A 17,425-nucleotide genomic window follows, 5' to 3' on the forward strand; every position below is an offset into this window, starting at 1 on the left:
TAACATTCAGTCGTTTAGGTATCCGTTGTTGTTTTTCTTAATTATGTGTTGTGTTTGTGTTCGTTTAAAAAAAAAAAAGGTTTTTTGAGGAATGAAATCTGAAAGGAAATTTATTTTTAAAAATTTTGAAACGTTACAAATTATGCAAAATTGTTGCGTGTCGAGGTTTCAAGCTTCTCGCTGAGCCATTGTACCTTTTTCCAAAAAAAAACTCATGATATTTACGGTTTATGTTCTATATATTTTTGATATCTTATGTTTCGCCTATATTTTCCATTCCCTTTAAAAATTTTAACATTTTCTTTTAATATGTATCTAAACAGCACCAAAGTTGCCGAAATCACAGAAAAATCTGTAATTTCATAGAATTTTGAGCAAATTTTCATCACAGAATCTGTGTCACAGAACACAGAATTTTGAAATTTTCACAGAGTTCACAATATTTTTGAATTTTGAATGGATTTTCGAAATTAGAATTTTTTATGACAGTTTGAAATTTTGATTTCTTACTTTGAATTAGAAAAGTATGATAAGATTGATAATGGTAATTCATTTTACCCAACTAAAATGGGAAAAAGACACAAGTTATCATAAATTTTCTATAAAATTTAAGGAAGTAGCATCACAGAAATTCATCACAGAATTTTTGGGTTAAATCACAGAAAGTCAGAATTTTTTTTTCTCAAAACCACAGAATTTATTTCGGCAACCTTGAACAGCACTTGAATACCTGGCAGTACTGTAGAGCCGTATTTTTTAATTTAACAAGATTGAAAAATATCATTTAATAAAAAAATAAATTGAAGTCAACAAACAATTAAGATAATTGGTGAAATAGTTCCCGGCATTATGATTCTGCTGTTACATTTCCATTGAATTTATATGAAAATATATAAAAAAGTAAAAGTTTAATTGAAATAAATGATACTTTTCTCCCGTGTGACAAAATGATTTTAAATTTTCTGTAAAGTTTGATCTGTTCTGCAGTGTTGCCAGATTAAATAATGTTTTTTATGAAAATTTTCAGTTTTTTTTTTCATACAAAATGTTCACAATTTACATGCAAATTTGAAGGTCTATGAGAATCAAATTAGAGTTATCTAAAGGGGTGGGAGCAAGATTTCAAGAAATTTTGAAAATAAGTGCCACCCTAATATACAAAAAGTTTAAAGTATTTTAGGGAAATTCCGAAAAATTCATTGAATTGTAAGGTAATTTAAGCAATAATAAAGTATGCAGTTTTGTTGCATGCAATCTTTCATGTCATTTATTCCAATTGATAGGATTATTGCATTATTTTTTAACTATCCTGAACCCCTCCCCTCTCAATCCCCCTCTCCATCCCCCCACTAGCAATGTTCTGACTCCGAATGATAAAAGAAGGATTTGAAAGTTTCCCGGGCTAATGAAAAAAAATTTATAATGAATTTTAAATATTTTGATATAAGGGTAAATTTAAAATTCGATGTAGAAATTTTTTTTCATTCTGTGTAAACTTAACTGAATAAAAAATTGTAATCTGCACTTTTTTTTGTTCATTGTGTTATTTTTTGTCCTCAGTATTGATTACTGGCTCTTAAATTCAAAATTTAAATTTTGGTTATAATTTTTTATTTATGTAGGGTTAGTTGCCCTACTTTGGACCCTTTAAGCGGTGGTTTTTAAATAATCATGATTTTCTCAAAAATGGACGGGAAATTTATATCCTTTAATAAATTCATTTGTAAGTCGTGATCTTATCTACAAGTTTAATTGAAAACTTTCTACATCGGTTACGCCGTTATTGAGAGATTTGCAAAGATATGGATGATGCAAAGTTCCAACATTGAACCTACTGTTCCTATTTTGGTACCGGACCTGTTCCTTTAAATGGACCTTGAACTAAAATTCATATAAAAGTATGATTTTTCGAAAATAAATAAACAAATTCATTGAAAATGTAATCTTCAATCAATTATTATCATACTAAAGTATTACAGCTCCATCAGCAGAACAATAGCTTGAATTTGTTTGTGTCTACTTACTTGTAGTTTATGTGCATAAAGCTGGCAAGAACTGTTAGAAATGTTCAATAATGGTTCAAAATTATGACTCAGTCAAACATTCGCGCCTTTGTTGATTTGTTGGTATTGATACAAAGTTTTGGTGATGTTAGGTCTAAACATGGAACATCAAAGTCAAAAGTTTCCTATATTTGGACCGTTTAAAAATTTTCCGAGTTTTCCATTGATTTTCATGAATTTTAAGAAAAATAGGTAGGATTTTTCATATTCTTCACAATAAAAGCAATTTTCCTTTCAACTTTGGCTTGGACAGTGAAAAATCGTGATTTTTCCTTAAACACTCCAATTTCTTAAAACGTGCCCCACTAGAGCTGTCTGATTCATTACTGATGAGGGGGTACATTTTTAAAAACGTTGAAAATTTTATCAGAAAGACTTTTCATGTCAAAAAACGGTATGGGAGGGTTAAGGAAGAATAAGAGTTCATTGTGTGCATAGGAATATATTAATTCTATGCCAGCAAAAATAATTATTTACAATTTTCGACAATTTAGGACTAAAGTAGGCTCTAGGTCCAAAGTAGGAGCACTCACCCTATATGTTGATTTGTCTTTTACTGTTTCAAAATTATTTCCAAAGATTATTTCTTACTTGAAATCAGAAACACCAAGTTCTTGTTGTAGATTTTGATTAAACATACAAATAAAATAAAGGAACCTTGTACCGTGTCGATTTATTCTTATATTTTTTCGCATGGAGTCAGAGAACCACAGGTTACCGACTCCTGCTCTATACCGAAGTTCTGCGTTAGTGTTTCAAGAAATGGTTGTTGCCTACCTTACCTCGGTCGCGATATGTTGAGTCCGGAAACCCTTTCAGGATTAATTTACACGGAAAGAGAGCTTTAAGCGCAGACGAGGCACCTGGAAATACATGGCTCATGTTTTTGTAGGGTTTCATTGCGGGCTCTCGACACACAAACACGTGAAGCCCGGTGTTTTAATATAAAGTGGGAACAGCTGAAGATACTTGCTAGCTTACTTGATTCAGGAGAAAACTGTTTTGCCACTTCACCGTAAATCAGATCCGCCAGAGTCATCAATCATCGGCAGGAAATCGTCGTCGATGGGGGATGGAAAATTTCTCCTACACGCGCGTCCGTCCAAACGAGCTTCATTCGTAGAAACTTCGCTTTGCCACCATCAGTTGGTGTATTGATTACAGTAAAACCATGAAACATGTCTGTCGTCGTGGGGGGATGATTGCAACGGAAGGGTAATTATGAGGGTGGGTTAATTCAACCCACTTCGTTCATCGTTTCCGATGGTCTAACTGATGTAATTGCTAGTTTTGTTGTCCAATGGTCAACATGTTTGGCTGGTTTCAGTTATTTGATCAATGTTTCATCATAATTTGATACGTTGATAGGGTTTGGCAGCAAGCAGCAAGCCCCGTTTGGGGGATTGCGTTGAGTATTAATTGAAATTCCGGCCGGGCCAAAAGCGCGTTATGAATTTTCAGCGGTCTGTCGGATCCATTTACCAGTAATTGGAAACATGTTAATATTTTGGAGGTCAGTATCCAGAATTTCAACTATATATTGAAGCTTTTTATAGAATACGTAGTTGTCAACAAGATTTAAATAAGAGCAATATGAGTGGTTTAAATTTCATGTTGATATATTTCCGAACATTCGTCTCTGCAAAGCCATTTAAGATTGATAGATAATAAGCCTTCATGTAGAAGTGTTCCAGAATAGTCATATCAAGTAATGCGCATACAGCCGATGGACGAATTCTGTTATAATATATTTCTTTTTAATTCACTTCAAAATAAAAACTTTAACATATTAAAGCTTATGAACGATAAGATAACAGACCGTTTATGTATACTCATTGGGATAAGACAATTATGGGTATTTTGGAATTCCTCAAACCCCGGGAACTCAAAAGTGTCGTTTGGGTTCAAAACTAGTCCATGAATTTTTTTTTAGAATTTTTAAGTCACGTTTCCATTAGCTAATTGAAACTTTAAGTTTGTATGGAATTATCGATTATTATATTCTTAAAAAAAAACATCGTCATTTTTGGTTTTTTTTTGAGCAACCAAGTCTGTAAATTAACTAAGTAGTTTTAAGTAAATTTTTCGCTAAGCAACTTTGTTCAAGTTTGTAGCTCTCTATCTCATAAGACGGAAAAGTTAGCTGTTGGACAGATGTAATTTTTTTGCATTGAAAAATAATTAATTCAACTGAATAAACTGCTGGTGTAAGTAAGTGAAAAGCAGTCAAAAAAACCGTAAGCGCCGCAAGTCACTAGTAAGTTAAAAATAATTTATTTAAAAGTATATAGCAAAGCTGGTACGTTCCAGTATGTAATAAGATAGAAATTACAATCTCTGATAAAATAGTTCTGCGGAAAATTTCCCTTTTAAAAATTTTATAATTTGCACAAAAAACCATTACCAGGCTCGGTTCTACAGAAGAAACATTAATAATGTTGATTTTCCCGAAAAAAATAAAAAAAATTTGATTTCTTGCAGAGGCTTTTCGAAATTCAAATTTAGCTAAAAATAAGAACAGTATCAAAGCTTTACAATAAATAATGAAATGGTTTTCTAACATCATTTTCTTATGCATAACTATCACACAATCTCAAAAATAATAATTAATTAAAACTTCCAAAACAAATCACAATGATAGTTTCAACTCAATTATATTTGCGGTAAGATATTGATAAATTTTTCAAAAAAATAATTTCTTATGCAGAACTAAAAAATTTCTTCAAAATCATTGCAAATATTGTTGTGAAATGAATTTTAAGTAAATTTTCCCAAAACTCAGATTTAGAATAAAAAATTGATTTCTTAAATAAATGTCAGATCGCGATTTTCCAGAACACCAAAAATTCTAAATTGAAAAACATTGAAAAATATATCAAAAATATTTCTTTAAATTAGGATAGTTTAACTATGAAATTCGGTAAATTTATTTGCAAATTGAAAAAATAAACTGTAATTTTATATTCGGAAAATTCATACTTAAAATTTTAATTTTGAGAATTGAATTGATCATCCAAGTGAGAAGCGATTTGACGCTTATGTTTTATAGGATTGTATGAAATGATTGATTTATTGAGATGTTAGCGTAAGCTTGCCAGATTGCCCGGTTTTAGCCGGGTTTGCCCGGATATTTGATGTAAAATTTCGAAAAAGTCCGGTCCGGCCTGGTTGCCCGGATATAATGAAAAAAGTCCGGGTATTGCCCGGATTTTTCCACAATTTTCACAAAGAAACCAAAAAAAAATCAAAGTTTTTGAGTAAGTTTCAGCAAAATCGATTAACGGAATGGAAATTTTCAACGGTTGTTTCAAATAATTTCGCTGATGTACTTTTATAAACCTTCAAATATTTAAGTGTTCCAAAAAGTTTTTGGAAGTCTGTAATTACATTAATGAAATATTTATTTCATTTTTTTTGCATTTTTTCTTTGATTTTATTTAAAAAAAAAACAAAAAAAAACAAAAAAAAAACAAAAAACAAAAAAAAAAAAAGACATACACCGTCTGAGCCGATTTAGGCTTTACGGACTGAATAAATGACGCGGACAACTTAAGATTAACATTTAACACCCAGTACCGAGATGGGAATCGAACCCATGCCATCAGTGGATCAGTGATTACCGTCATACCACGCTAACCACTCGACCACCGAGACGTACAATTTATATTTATAATATATATATATTTATAATAACACCTTAATTTTGCCCGGTTTTTGCCCGGTTTTTGGATTTGAAAAACTAAAATCAATGCCCGGATTTAGCCAGGTTTTTTTGAAAAAATGCCCGGAATTGCTAGGCCCGGATGGAAGTGGAAAAAATTCTGGCAACCTTATGTTAGCGTCCTGAATTCGAATCTTGTGTCAAATTTGGACTATCACATTTTGATTTGGTGATTTAGAGTTCAAAACTGTGTCTGTTTCAAGCAGCATAAATTATTGATATATGATTACTATCAAACCTACATTTCAGAAAAAAATTATTCTTATGCTGTAAACTTCACCTAATTCGTTCAATTGAGGAATAATTTTTTGATAATGATGAAGCAGGGTGATATATAACAGTTTTAGAAAAATTGGAAGAATAAGATTAAGTGTAAGTGTTTTTGATTACTGCAGAAAGTTAAAAAAAAAAAAAACAAAAAGATAAGATTTCTGCTTTAAAAAATACCTTAATCTCAATTCGCCCGTAAATTTCGTAAAAAAATCGTTAAGGAAAAGTAAGCAATCAGTAAACTTGTATAATTTTTTCTCGGAACTCAAAATTACTTGAAGTCTTGGAAAAATTGATAAATGACTTGAAACTTTTATTTTAAAATTTCATGTTTTTGTTTTGAAGATTTGTCAAAAAAATTCTGAAATTTCTTAAAATTGTTAAACCTATTTTAAAAAGTTATTTAAATAACGTTAGCTGATGGAAAAATTGCATATTTTTCCAATGCACCCAAATCTGTCAAATTACGTGTTAAATTCATTTAACCTCGGAAAAATTAAAATTTTGTGGCCTTGGATAGTTTGACAAAACTTTTTTAAATGTGGTGTTGAGCACAGAGGAAAACATGAAAAAAAAAATCAATTTCGGATGAAATTAGTTTCTTGAAGAAGACTTCCTTACCATTGTCATGAAAAAAAAAACGATATTTTAAATCGTTATTTTAAGAAATAAAGCAGAGGATTTAAAATTTTAGTATTGTTTCTTTAATTCTGTGGACCAACGTGAAAGATAAACACTTGTTACATGGTGTCGAACTTGTCGATGAATAAAATTAGTATTCGATGAATTAGTTTTTGAGTTAAAATGGTTCGTTTAAAACTCTGTTTTTGTTTAGTTACACTTTTTGATAAAAATCCGATTAAGTCGAGGTAAGGTTAACACAAAAGGTTACCTGCATGAAATCGAAATTTGCAATCAGAAATGGAACCAAATTTTTCTAGGAAGGATATTTGAGAACGAGATTTGATTCTACGAATTTTAATTGGTTTCCCTCCCTCCTTGCAGTGAGGAGGTAGAAAGTGGGGAGGAGACTTGTGTAAAAAAAATCATTTGAAAATAAGTAATTTTCCTATAATATCTTGAAAACTTTTCTTCCTGTTAGAAAATTTCAAGGGAGGAGGGTGCTCCCATATAGTTTATTTTACATCACTCGAGAACTTATCCAGCAAATTAAACCAAATTTAACTTGGGAGGGCATTTGAGTACAAGGTATGTTTTTATGAATATTTAATACTCCTGCCTCCTTCCCGTGGAGGATAGGAAGAAGAAAGGAAGGCTCCTTTACAATTCTTTGCATAACCCGAGTGCTTATCGAGCAACTGGTAACAAACTTTGCATGGGAAGGCATTCGGATACGAGAAATTGTTATCTTTATGTGTATTTGAGACTCCTTTTTTCTTCAATCGAGGATAAATTTTAGGAAAAGGAAAGCTCCCATACCATTTTTATGCATAAGCCCAGAACTTCTCTAACGAATGGAGCCAATACATGGGAATAATCATAGAATCGAGAAAATGAACCAGAGTTTTGCAAGGGAGTGGTTATATAGAATGTTTCTATTGTTATTTTAGCTGCATCCCTCCTTCCAGTTAGGGGATAGGAAGGAGGAAGAGTATTTAATACAAATATAGAATAGCATAACTCGAGAATTAACAAAACAAACGAAACCAAATTTGACATGAGAAGGTATTTGAGCCAAAAAAATGTTTTTTCCGGCGGTTTAAGAGCCGTGTCTTCATTCAGTGGAACGTTAAAAAGTGTTGTTTTTTTATATGTCGATAACATATCGAGAAAATGAAACCAATTTCGCATACAAATATTTTTTTTTATCATATAGTCTCTAATATCAACAATTATATTGATTATACGCAAAAATGAAATTTGGATGATCGATAGCAAATTTATTCATCTTTAATATGTCAGAAAAAGATTTCGAATTAATGTTTTGCAGTTAGGGATATTTGAACTTGATTACAATCAAAAATAGTAAATGCCAACAGGCAATCTTTTAACAAACATTAACACCATCTACTGACAGAAAAGGTCAACATTTCTCGATAATTGAAGTTTTCACTCGTACCTCTCGTTTCGTGTGGTTAAAATGCACTCTGATACTCTTTTATTCAATTTTGGAATAAATTTTCAAAATGCGCTCGAAATAATTTTACCCATTTTTTGAAGGAAACCTATGCCACTGACTCAATTAAAAATTAACTTGCTTTATGCGCAATCAATTTCCTCGATTAAAACAGTAAATATTATAACAGATAAAAACTGACGTTCACAAAGTCTTTACGTTTCCTCTCTTTCCTCAGAAAAATTTAAATCGAATATTCTTGTGAAAAGTAATGATTAAAAATGAAAATTTGAAGACATTGATTCACAAAAAAAATTGCGACAATAATTGCAATCGATGTAAAAATTGATATCAATCGGAGCAAAGCAATTAAGATTTTAAGCAGCTTAGTATACAATCGAGGAAAGAATTGTTATTATTTTCAGTTTTGGCGAATGTTTGTCAAAGCTCAATATATCGAATGAACATTATTTTTTCACCACAGTGGTAGCTTTTGGTTGTGGTTTGTACTAGATTGTTACAAAATTGATGTTATTTATTTACACTGATGTACAAAAGTATTCAACTCACGCTAACTCATCGCATTTATTGGAGTTTCACAGTAAGTAACTCTAACTAGTTTGTGATAATTTCCCCTTTTTTATGTCAATAGATTCTGGGAAATGTTTTCTGTCTGAAGACATGAAAATTCCCATACTCAACTCTTCTTCCATAAAAAGGAGGAATTTGTTAAAACTACAAAAATTACAACAGAGCACTGAAAGTGTCGAATACTACTCAGAGTATGTGTATTGGAAATTTTATAAATTAGCGTTCACTAGATCATGGATCATAGATCAAAACTCCAAGAAACATTGCTGTGGATCTTACGATCAAGGGTTTTGGCGATGTGGCTAGGTTTTTAATTTGAAAAGTATCATCATTTATGTTACAATACAGTTTTTTTGCAAGGACTCAATTCAAACTAGTTCTATTTATTAAGATGCACATAAAACTTATCTGGTTCTGTATTGTTAATTGAATTTTTTTTTAACCTTGATTGATTTTGATTCATCATGTTTTAATCGTTCCTAGTTTAGTGGTATTTTACCTTACTTTCCATTTTTTTCTTGGTTTATTTTGTTGAAAAAGAAATTTAAATTCTTCTTGTAAATCCTTCTACGCACTATCTGCAATCGGTAGTTTATAGTCAACTCGAGAAATTTCGCAAGGAAAGAGACTGTGAATATCGAATACTGACACTGATACTGAAAAACTAATTTTGAACAATCAAGACCTCGTGAAGAATATTGTTACAAAAACCACGTCGAAAAAAACCTCTGTGTAATTGTTGTGCAAATTAACCCGCAAACTGCTAGTTTTTTTTTCAAAACCTGTGATACAAAAAAGTTTTTCTCCTAAGCGTGTTTATACTGAGTAGTTGCATTTCTGCCGTAACATTTGATGGTGGCGCTTTTAGATTTTTTCCATCGATTTCCGTTAGAGTTCCGAAAGTAGTACTTTTTTATTTATCCAAAATTTCATATTTGGATCATAACTCAAAAACTGTTCTGCTGAGATTTTTCAAATTTCATTTTTGGATTCAGCGCCCAATTTCACTTTAAAAATGACCTTCAGTTTACTTAGTTAAAAAAATCTGTAAACTAGTGTTTCCAATAAGAAACTGATATAAATAGAAAAATCCCTGTTAGATTATAAATTTAGCGAAATCGTTGAACTAAGTTTCAAATCTGCTACTTGTGATAATTTTACGATCATTTCATAGATTTACTGAAAAATCTTGATCAATTTAAAAAAAATATTTAAAATAGTAAAAATAAGTGAAATGTTTACAAATTTTCAAGTATTATACTAAATTAAAAAACAAAAAATATTTGGATCATGATGATATTGAATGATATAGAAAAATTAAATTTCAAATTTTTTTTTAATTTGAAATGATATTATAACGAATATTTCTGACATTACTGAATAAAGTTTTAAAAAGGTGTTACTTCATTTAAACTTTTTGTCTAAGCCGGGTAATTTGGCCAGCTAAATTTTGCTCATTTGATTTGAACTTACAATAAGTTATTTTTTAAGTAGCTTCAATTTCGAAAAATTTCTAAAAATAAATCCAATTTTCAAATGTAAAAATAACAGATTTAAATTTTGCAGTTCAACCCGGTTTATGTAGACTCAATCCTAATTAAAGATTTTAGTTTAACATTTGGATCATGGAAAAACTGCAATATCATTAATGCCAAAACATATGGAACTCCAAAGAAATTCCTCAATTACTACTCAATACACTCAATACAATACTCATTACAAAAGAAAATCATCAATTACTTTTTATTAAAAATCAATTCCTGTGTATGGTTTTTTAAAATAAGTTTTGAACTCAAAATCATCTTAATTTTCGTCATTTTCAGCTTAATTGTGCAAACGAACTGATTTAGGTTGAATTTTAATATAAGCCTGCGATCTATAAGCCTTTCAACTATACGCCTGCGATATCTTCCAGTTTAAACTCCTCACCAAAACAGCCATCTTGATAATTTTATTTTGATTGAGGAACTCATTTACGAGCTGAAAGAAAATTTAAATTTTCAATCTGTTCCGAAATTTAAATACGTTTTCAAAAATGAACAGAAAAACGGTTTTAGAATTTAGAAATTTGAGCCGAGAATTGAAATAAGTTTCAGAGCTCTCAATCATGAATCCATGAATATAACTCGGATGTTTAGGGTTTAATTGATTATTCTTTTTCCGAATATGTATTCCGAATCCGACTTGCAAACCTTAATAAAAATAAAAATTTCTAATGATGAATCTATACCGCAATTTTTAAGCTTTGTTCTGGTTGAATTTTGCATATGATTTCTTAACTTTTATTTTCTTATTCATAAAAATATTAACTAAATGTAAAAAATTTCGAATGAGCTTCGAAAATCAAGAATAAAATTTTTAAGGAAATGTAAACTAAATTTAAACGAAGATTTCAAACATAGCTTTTCGTTTCAATTTTTAATTATTATTCAAACCGAAAAAACTTCCTCCCCCCGTTCCTACAGGCATGTTGGGAGACATTTGCCTTAAAAATTTGAAGCACTTTTTTTCTAATCAATCTTCTCTAATTTCTGAAAGTTGAAGCAAATACAAAACTTTCAATTGAAATATAGCTTGAGGTTTAAACATTATCTCCTAACTTCTTTTGAACAAGAATATTTATGATGAAAAATTCTTCTAACTGAAAGTCATTCTTGTTCGAGAACCGTAAAACGGGGTAACATTGATAACCAGGGTGGCTTTGATCAACATATAATTTTTCCATATGATCATCAATAACTTAGTCTTATGTCAAAATATCTCAAAATTTTTTTTTGCGTTTTAAACTTACATATAAGTTGAGTTTCAAATTGGGAAGATTTCAGGTTGTTTTTGAAAGTTTCTAATGTTATTTCAAAATCTTGAAATATCTATTTTATCGAAGGTTTGCATACCAACACCCTTCCTGATGAAATCACAGCATTAAGAAGCAAACAGGTTGATTTATGTGAGATATCATCCTAATTCCTTAGAAAAACTATAGTTTTGGTGTAGTTTTTGTTGTAGTTTTAGGTAAATTTTTAATATCTGAAAAATAGGGACATTTTCCAAGATTAAGCCAGTCTTGGACAAAAGGCTAGAAACCCTATCAAATGGTAATTATTGATGGAAAACATTAAAGGGGAATTGTGTGAGGGCCTAAGGAATGGAGTAAAGCAAAAAATTTCATTTGTTTTTGTTGTTACAATTTTATTGTTAAAAAAATTTAGCTCCTTAACTTATGCAACATCATTGTCCATATTTAGATTTTAATTGTTTTTCGGCCTTAACACACCGCGATTTTTAACCAAAAAACACCAAAATTCAGCATTCGAATCTCAGAATTCACTGGACCAAAAGTAACAAATATAGCATCATTGAACCATCGAAAGTGTTGTGTTAAATTTTGTCGAGTTTCATGATTAATTTTATATTATTTGAGCTATGTCTCTAAGAGTAGCTTATTCGCTGAAATAAAAGAACGAGAATTTTCAAAATTGATCCGCAATTTGTTAACAAACAGAGTTTCCGATTATAAGCAGCGGCAATCTAGTTTTCCATGAGTTATCTTATTGCCATGAGTCATTTTATTTGTTTGTTTGTTTATTTTATTTGTTGCATTTGGTTTAAATAAAATATCCTCAATGCTCCGAAATGTCTTAACAATTTATAAACTAGCATTAGTATATATTATGAAGGTGTTTTTGCATCTTTTATGATCCAGAAAACCCGTTAAAACCGTCAAAATAGAGACTGATCAATGTTACCCCAAAGCATCAAATTCTAAACAGAAACGTAATCGATTTTTAAATAAAATTTTAAGAAGTCTAATAAATTTCTGCAACCATGTTTTACGTTCATAATAGTCCAGTAATGGTTTTAAAAATATGAAACATGCCAGATGACCCTTAACAGGAAAAATAATCGAAAAATATTTAAAAAAGTTATCAATCTGGATAACGGTACTTTAAAAACCTAAAAGATCATTCATGTTCAGTTAGGAATGTCATCGGATTACCATATGTTTACATCTCCATAAGCCTTCTCACCATAATCCTAGCTCTACCTTCCTTTTGACCACATCCTAATTAAATGAACTAGCAGCTGTCCCTTAAATGAGGTCAACGCAAAGAGGGAGAGATAAAAAAATCGAAAGTATCTACTTTCTCGGCCAAGCACTTCACCTACAAACATAAGTATTCCCAGAAAATGCCACCATAATCGCATCCCATAAAGATACCATCATCTGCATCAACATCCATCCCCGGAAGACCGAAGACGAGGACGACCATAATTCTATCAGCATCAGTAGGGCAAAAGCCGGTCCCCAATTCTGGGAGCCAGCAGCCCTAGGCCTTCCACCAAGACAGTTTCGTAACATCGAACATCTTAGACCAAATATGGGCTAAACAGTGGCAACAACAATGCAGAAGACACACTTGTCAGAGCTGCTTTTCTTTCTTGTCCGTTTTGAGTTTTGGTTGTTCGGTCCAAGAAAAATCGAAAGAGAAAAACACCACCATTTCACTTACGCCTGTCCGGTCTGAATGCCACACCGCATTTTGTCCTATCAGTCCACCCACACTTTGGGAAACTTCCTCGAACGAAGGGAAAAAAAACCAGAAGAAGGGAGAAAAACTACAAACATACTTAGCTTTAACGTAGTCCGGACGTGTTATGCTGAATGTCGGAGTCCGTCGAAGTAAAATGGATAGGACACGAGCAACAGGCTCCCGGAACACCCACGCCTTTTTTCGAAAATGGATGATGAATGATTCGTGCCTTCCGATTGCTAGCTTGATGCCTGACCTCACCCTCCGGTGTGGCACTGCAGACTGAAAACCCTGACCATCACCATTCAGAAGAGCAGCAGAGCAGTCTTCGTTTCCCACATCAGAATCCTCACCTACGAAGTGCCAAACCCGATTCGATGCCGATTGAATGCATTTTCCAACATATTCTCTTTCTTCTACTTATTTCATCCTGCTCCCAAATCTCTTCTAATGGTAATACTCGGGAATGAAATTGTTGTCTTCAATCTTCTTCGGTGACGGTGCAGTGGTAGATGGATTTTCCTCTCTCTCGTTGGGTGGGAAAATTTCTCTGGTGCAGCATCCGTTTTGTTTTCGTTGCTCTGCCGCCTCCCGTGAAAATGCTGTCAGTTAAACAGGACTAACTGAGAGGGAGCGAGAAAATCGAAAAGATCAAACAAAACTCCTTCAGAAGGAGAGAAAAACGGATGCTGGTAATGGTGTGTCTTTGACAAGATTTTCTGATAAACAAATGTGCTTCACTCTTGAGTTCCAAGGAAGATTAACGGTGAGTTCGGTTGGAAGTTTGGGCTTTGAGTGCTATCATATCAGCTGATTTTTAACTTTCCTAATGTCAATGGAAAGTGCTTAGGTTGATGGGGCAGTGAGAAACATTTGACAGGAATCATTAAGATCAATCAATTGACTGTAAAACCTTAAGACGTGGCTACACATCTTGAAAGTGGACCCCTTTTGATTTTCACAACACTCGATTTTAACAACATTCGTTTTTGATGATTTTGGCACTATTATTTGTTTAGTAATATTTTTCACCCAGTTCTGTAAGCGCCGATGTGGTCTAGCGAATAGGCTGGCACAAGTCTGTTATTGATATGACAGGTGTACTGGGATATCAATTCCTGGTATCGATATTAAAAACTTTTGGGTTCGATTCCCATAAATGGCCGACAGGGTAAGATGTGTTTTCTCTTATAACTGACTATTTAATAAGAATGTTCAACCAGTTGCCGGCTGGCCAGGTATATACAGGAGTGCGGAATACCTTTCGTACATTATACTGAAAATGTGATGAATTTTAAACGGTTGCGAACCTGATTGTCTCGTTCTTCAATTAAGACTCACACATACACAAAACACATTCGTTACATGACAGTTCACACGAAGCCATGGTGTCGGGTATGATATGATTTGCATTGAAGAAAAGCCGAACTCATGATCTAAAGGATGCAATTCATCGCATACGTTGGCGAAACTGAGTTGAATGCGTGTACCCATGGTGGATTATCTACGTACAACTAATACTTTTCTCCCAGTTCTAACTGTTTTAAAAATAATAGTTTTATGGATTAAAACAAATGTTGGGAATCGTGTGCCACCAGACTCAAAATAATCCAATAACATGCTAAGTTTGTGAGTTGACCCAAAACTGAAACTTTATAATTCATTTAGTTTAATAAAAGCCATTTCAGGTGAGGCAATATCAAAGAGAGTTGTGCATATTCATGACCGAATGAATTCAAAACCCTGGCTCGCAGACGTTTTGGTAAAATTTCTTGAGAGAATTCTTGTTCTCTTTCTTCTGTATACAAAACGGTGATCCAGGGTTGTAGGAAGAACCGCCTTATGAGGGAGAGGAGGGGAGGGGGAGGGGATAAGGGTTTTTCTAACTGATTTTTCTATGATATTTTTCTCTCAAATAATGCAGGAATAAATAAAAAAAATACTTACTTATTAATTTCATTTAAATCAGTAGATTTTCGTAGTAGCCTTAAAAAATAGACCTAATCATCTTAATAATAGATAGCTACATAAGTTTTAGGGAAGATTTAGTAAGAAAAAATGAACCTTGCTTTCGTGGATGGTTGAAATATTTGATTTTGTTCAAGAATTTGGTAGATTTAACTTGTTCGATTTGAGCAACCAATTAGGCTAGAAAAAATATCATTTATTTTTCTTTTATCTACCCCTTCTTCTTTAAATTTACAAATAACTCAAAGGGAGAAATGAATACAATTTGATTTTTTTTTATGTTAATTTAAAAAAAACAATAAATCTTATTTCCAAAAAATTACAAGACCAAAAAACAAATTATGGAAGATGGGAGTTATTTCACCTTTTGTATTCTTGATTTTATTGAATATTTCGATAAAAAATATTTTAATTATTGGTTTTGTGCAATGATATAGTGAGCAATTTAGTAACATAAAAGTTTTCGTGCAATTAATTCCAATTTATTCGATTTTTGCATTGTTCCAACTCAGAGTGACAAATGAAGGCTTTGAAATTATTTTTCCGGCGTTAATTTGTTTTAAGAAAATCATTAATTTCGTTAAAAAAAATTATTGTCCGCTCATATCAAATAAGCTTATTCTACCAAAATCCTGAGAAAATTTAAAAATTTTAACTATTGAAAAAAAATCAGCTTTTTCAATAAATCATTTTAAACGATTAAGAATTTTCGGTTCAAATCTAATTCAAGCAAACTCATTACAAATTTTAAAAAAATATTTAGAAATTTGGCTCTTCAAAAAACTGCATTTTTAAAAGTGTTAAATAAACACAAAAAAATGGAACTCCTTGCAAATTTTTATTATTGAAATTAAATGTTTCGTCAAAAATCAACAAATATTTTTTTTTATAAAAAAAAAATCAACTCCACAAGTAATATCTTGTGTATAATTTGTCTTTTTATAATGTTTTGTCATTAAATGAATCATGCAAAACAAACTCAAATTCTACTTTATATTAGTAACTTTCAGCTGGAGTGTGTACATTAGACCGCTGCAAAAAATGACTTTTTGCTCCCATATGTTTTTTCGATGCTTTTTGGGTCACCAAGCATCAGTGTAAAATTTGAGATGATGTGGTTGATTCCTGAGTAAGCGAAACGTGTTTCAATGTTGTATGGAAATTTGTATGGAATAAGGAATTTTTGCACATTAAATCATCTAGAAAACGCAAATGTGCTTGAAATGAAGTCGGTCTTTGATTTTTGGTTTTGAATATTCTTAAACTTCATTTTTTGCTTTTATGACAAATAGCTAAGAATTTTATGAAAAAAGTTCTGACCATTTCAAAATAAAAAATCTGAATCCATTGAAAAGTATTTAAAAATTTTGGATTTTGCTTACTATAGCTGATAATGATAGCAAAAATTTTTTTGCAAAGGTTATAAAAATCAATAAATTCTCTGGCAATGCAAAGAAGTTTTTTGATTTTTTTTATTTCCATCCTACGGTTACACAGCCTGCAAGTAAGCAGAAAAAAAACCGCAAAAATTAAAAAAAAATATTTTGAAATTTTTTTTTTTGAAAACATCGACTAACTACTTCTTTATTCACATGAATAGTACTGCAAGAATCAAGGAATATTTTTCATCCAAAGTTAATTTTTTTAGAACTCTCAGTACATCTCTGGTGATTTTTGGATGAAAATTTTGTTTTCCCATACATATTTTCATCCAAAATTAAAACGCGTTGCGCTTATTCAGGACTGAATGGATCGCTTCCAAAATTTTTATTGCAATTTCTGGCAGCAAAAACAACAAAAAAAAAAGTTATGCGAGCTATAAAAATTTGAGAATTTGGAATTTCCATGCAAAGCTTGCAGCGGTCAAGTGTACATGGTACTTTGAATAGAAATTTTAAATTGAATAAACAATTAAAAATACAAGTTTGCGATCTTTCATGATTTGTTCAACGAAATATATTGATATTTTTATCTTGGTAGTAAAACTCATTTTCGAGCTGAATTTAATTTTGAATATAAATTCTGAATCTGAATTCGGAACATCAATTGAAAATTTGCATTTTGAAATCTTTTCCGAATTTCAATACTTTTATTGATTTGAACAAAAAAACTATTTCTGAATCTTGATTTCATCCCAGAATTTTAGATATAATTGAGTGCCTTAGGTAAAAAACGTTAAGTAAAAAAAGATCCAAGAAGTGAA

At 31.4% G+C, this 17,425-nt stretch overlaps 1 protein-coding gene across 1 annotated transcript in view; it reads right to left on the reverse strand.

Annotated features, from left to right (window-relative positions):
• Positions 1–17,425, reverse strand: part of LOC129752262 (uncharacterized) — a 52,488-nt gene that overhangs the window by 12,834 nt on the left and 22,229 nt on the right. The gene's annotated exons all lie outside the window — the stretch shown is intronic.

The sequence above is a fragment of the Uranotaenia lowii genome, chromosome 3, assembly GCF_029784155.1.
Source record: "Uranotaenia lowii strain MFRU-FL chromosome 3, ASM2978415v1, whole genome shotgun sequence".
In the NCBI taxonomy this organism is placed as follows: Eukaryota; Metazoa; Arthropoda; class Insecta; order Diptera; family Culicidae; genus Uranotaenia; species Uranotaenia lowii.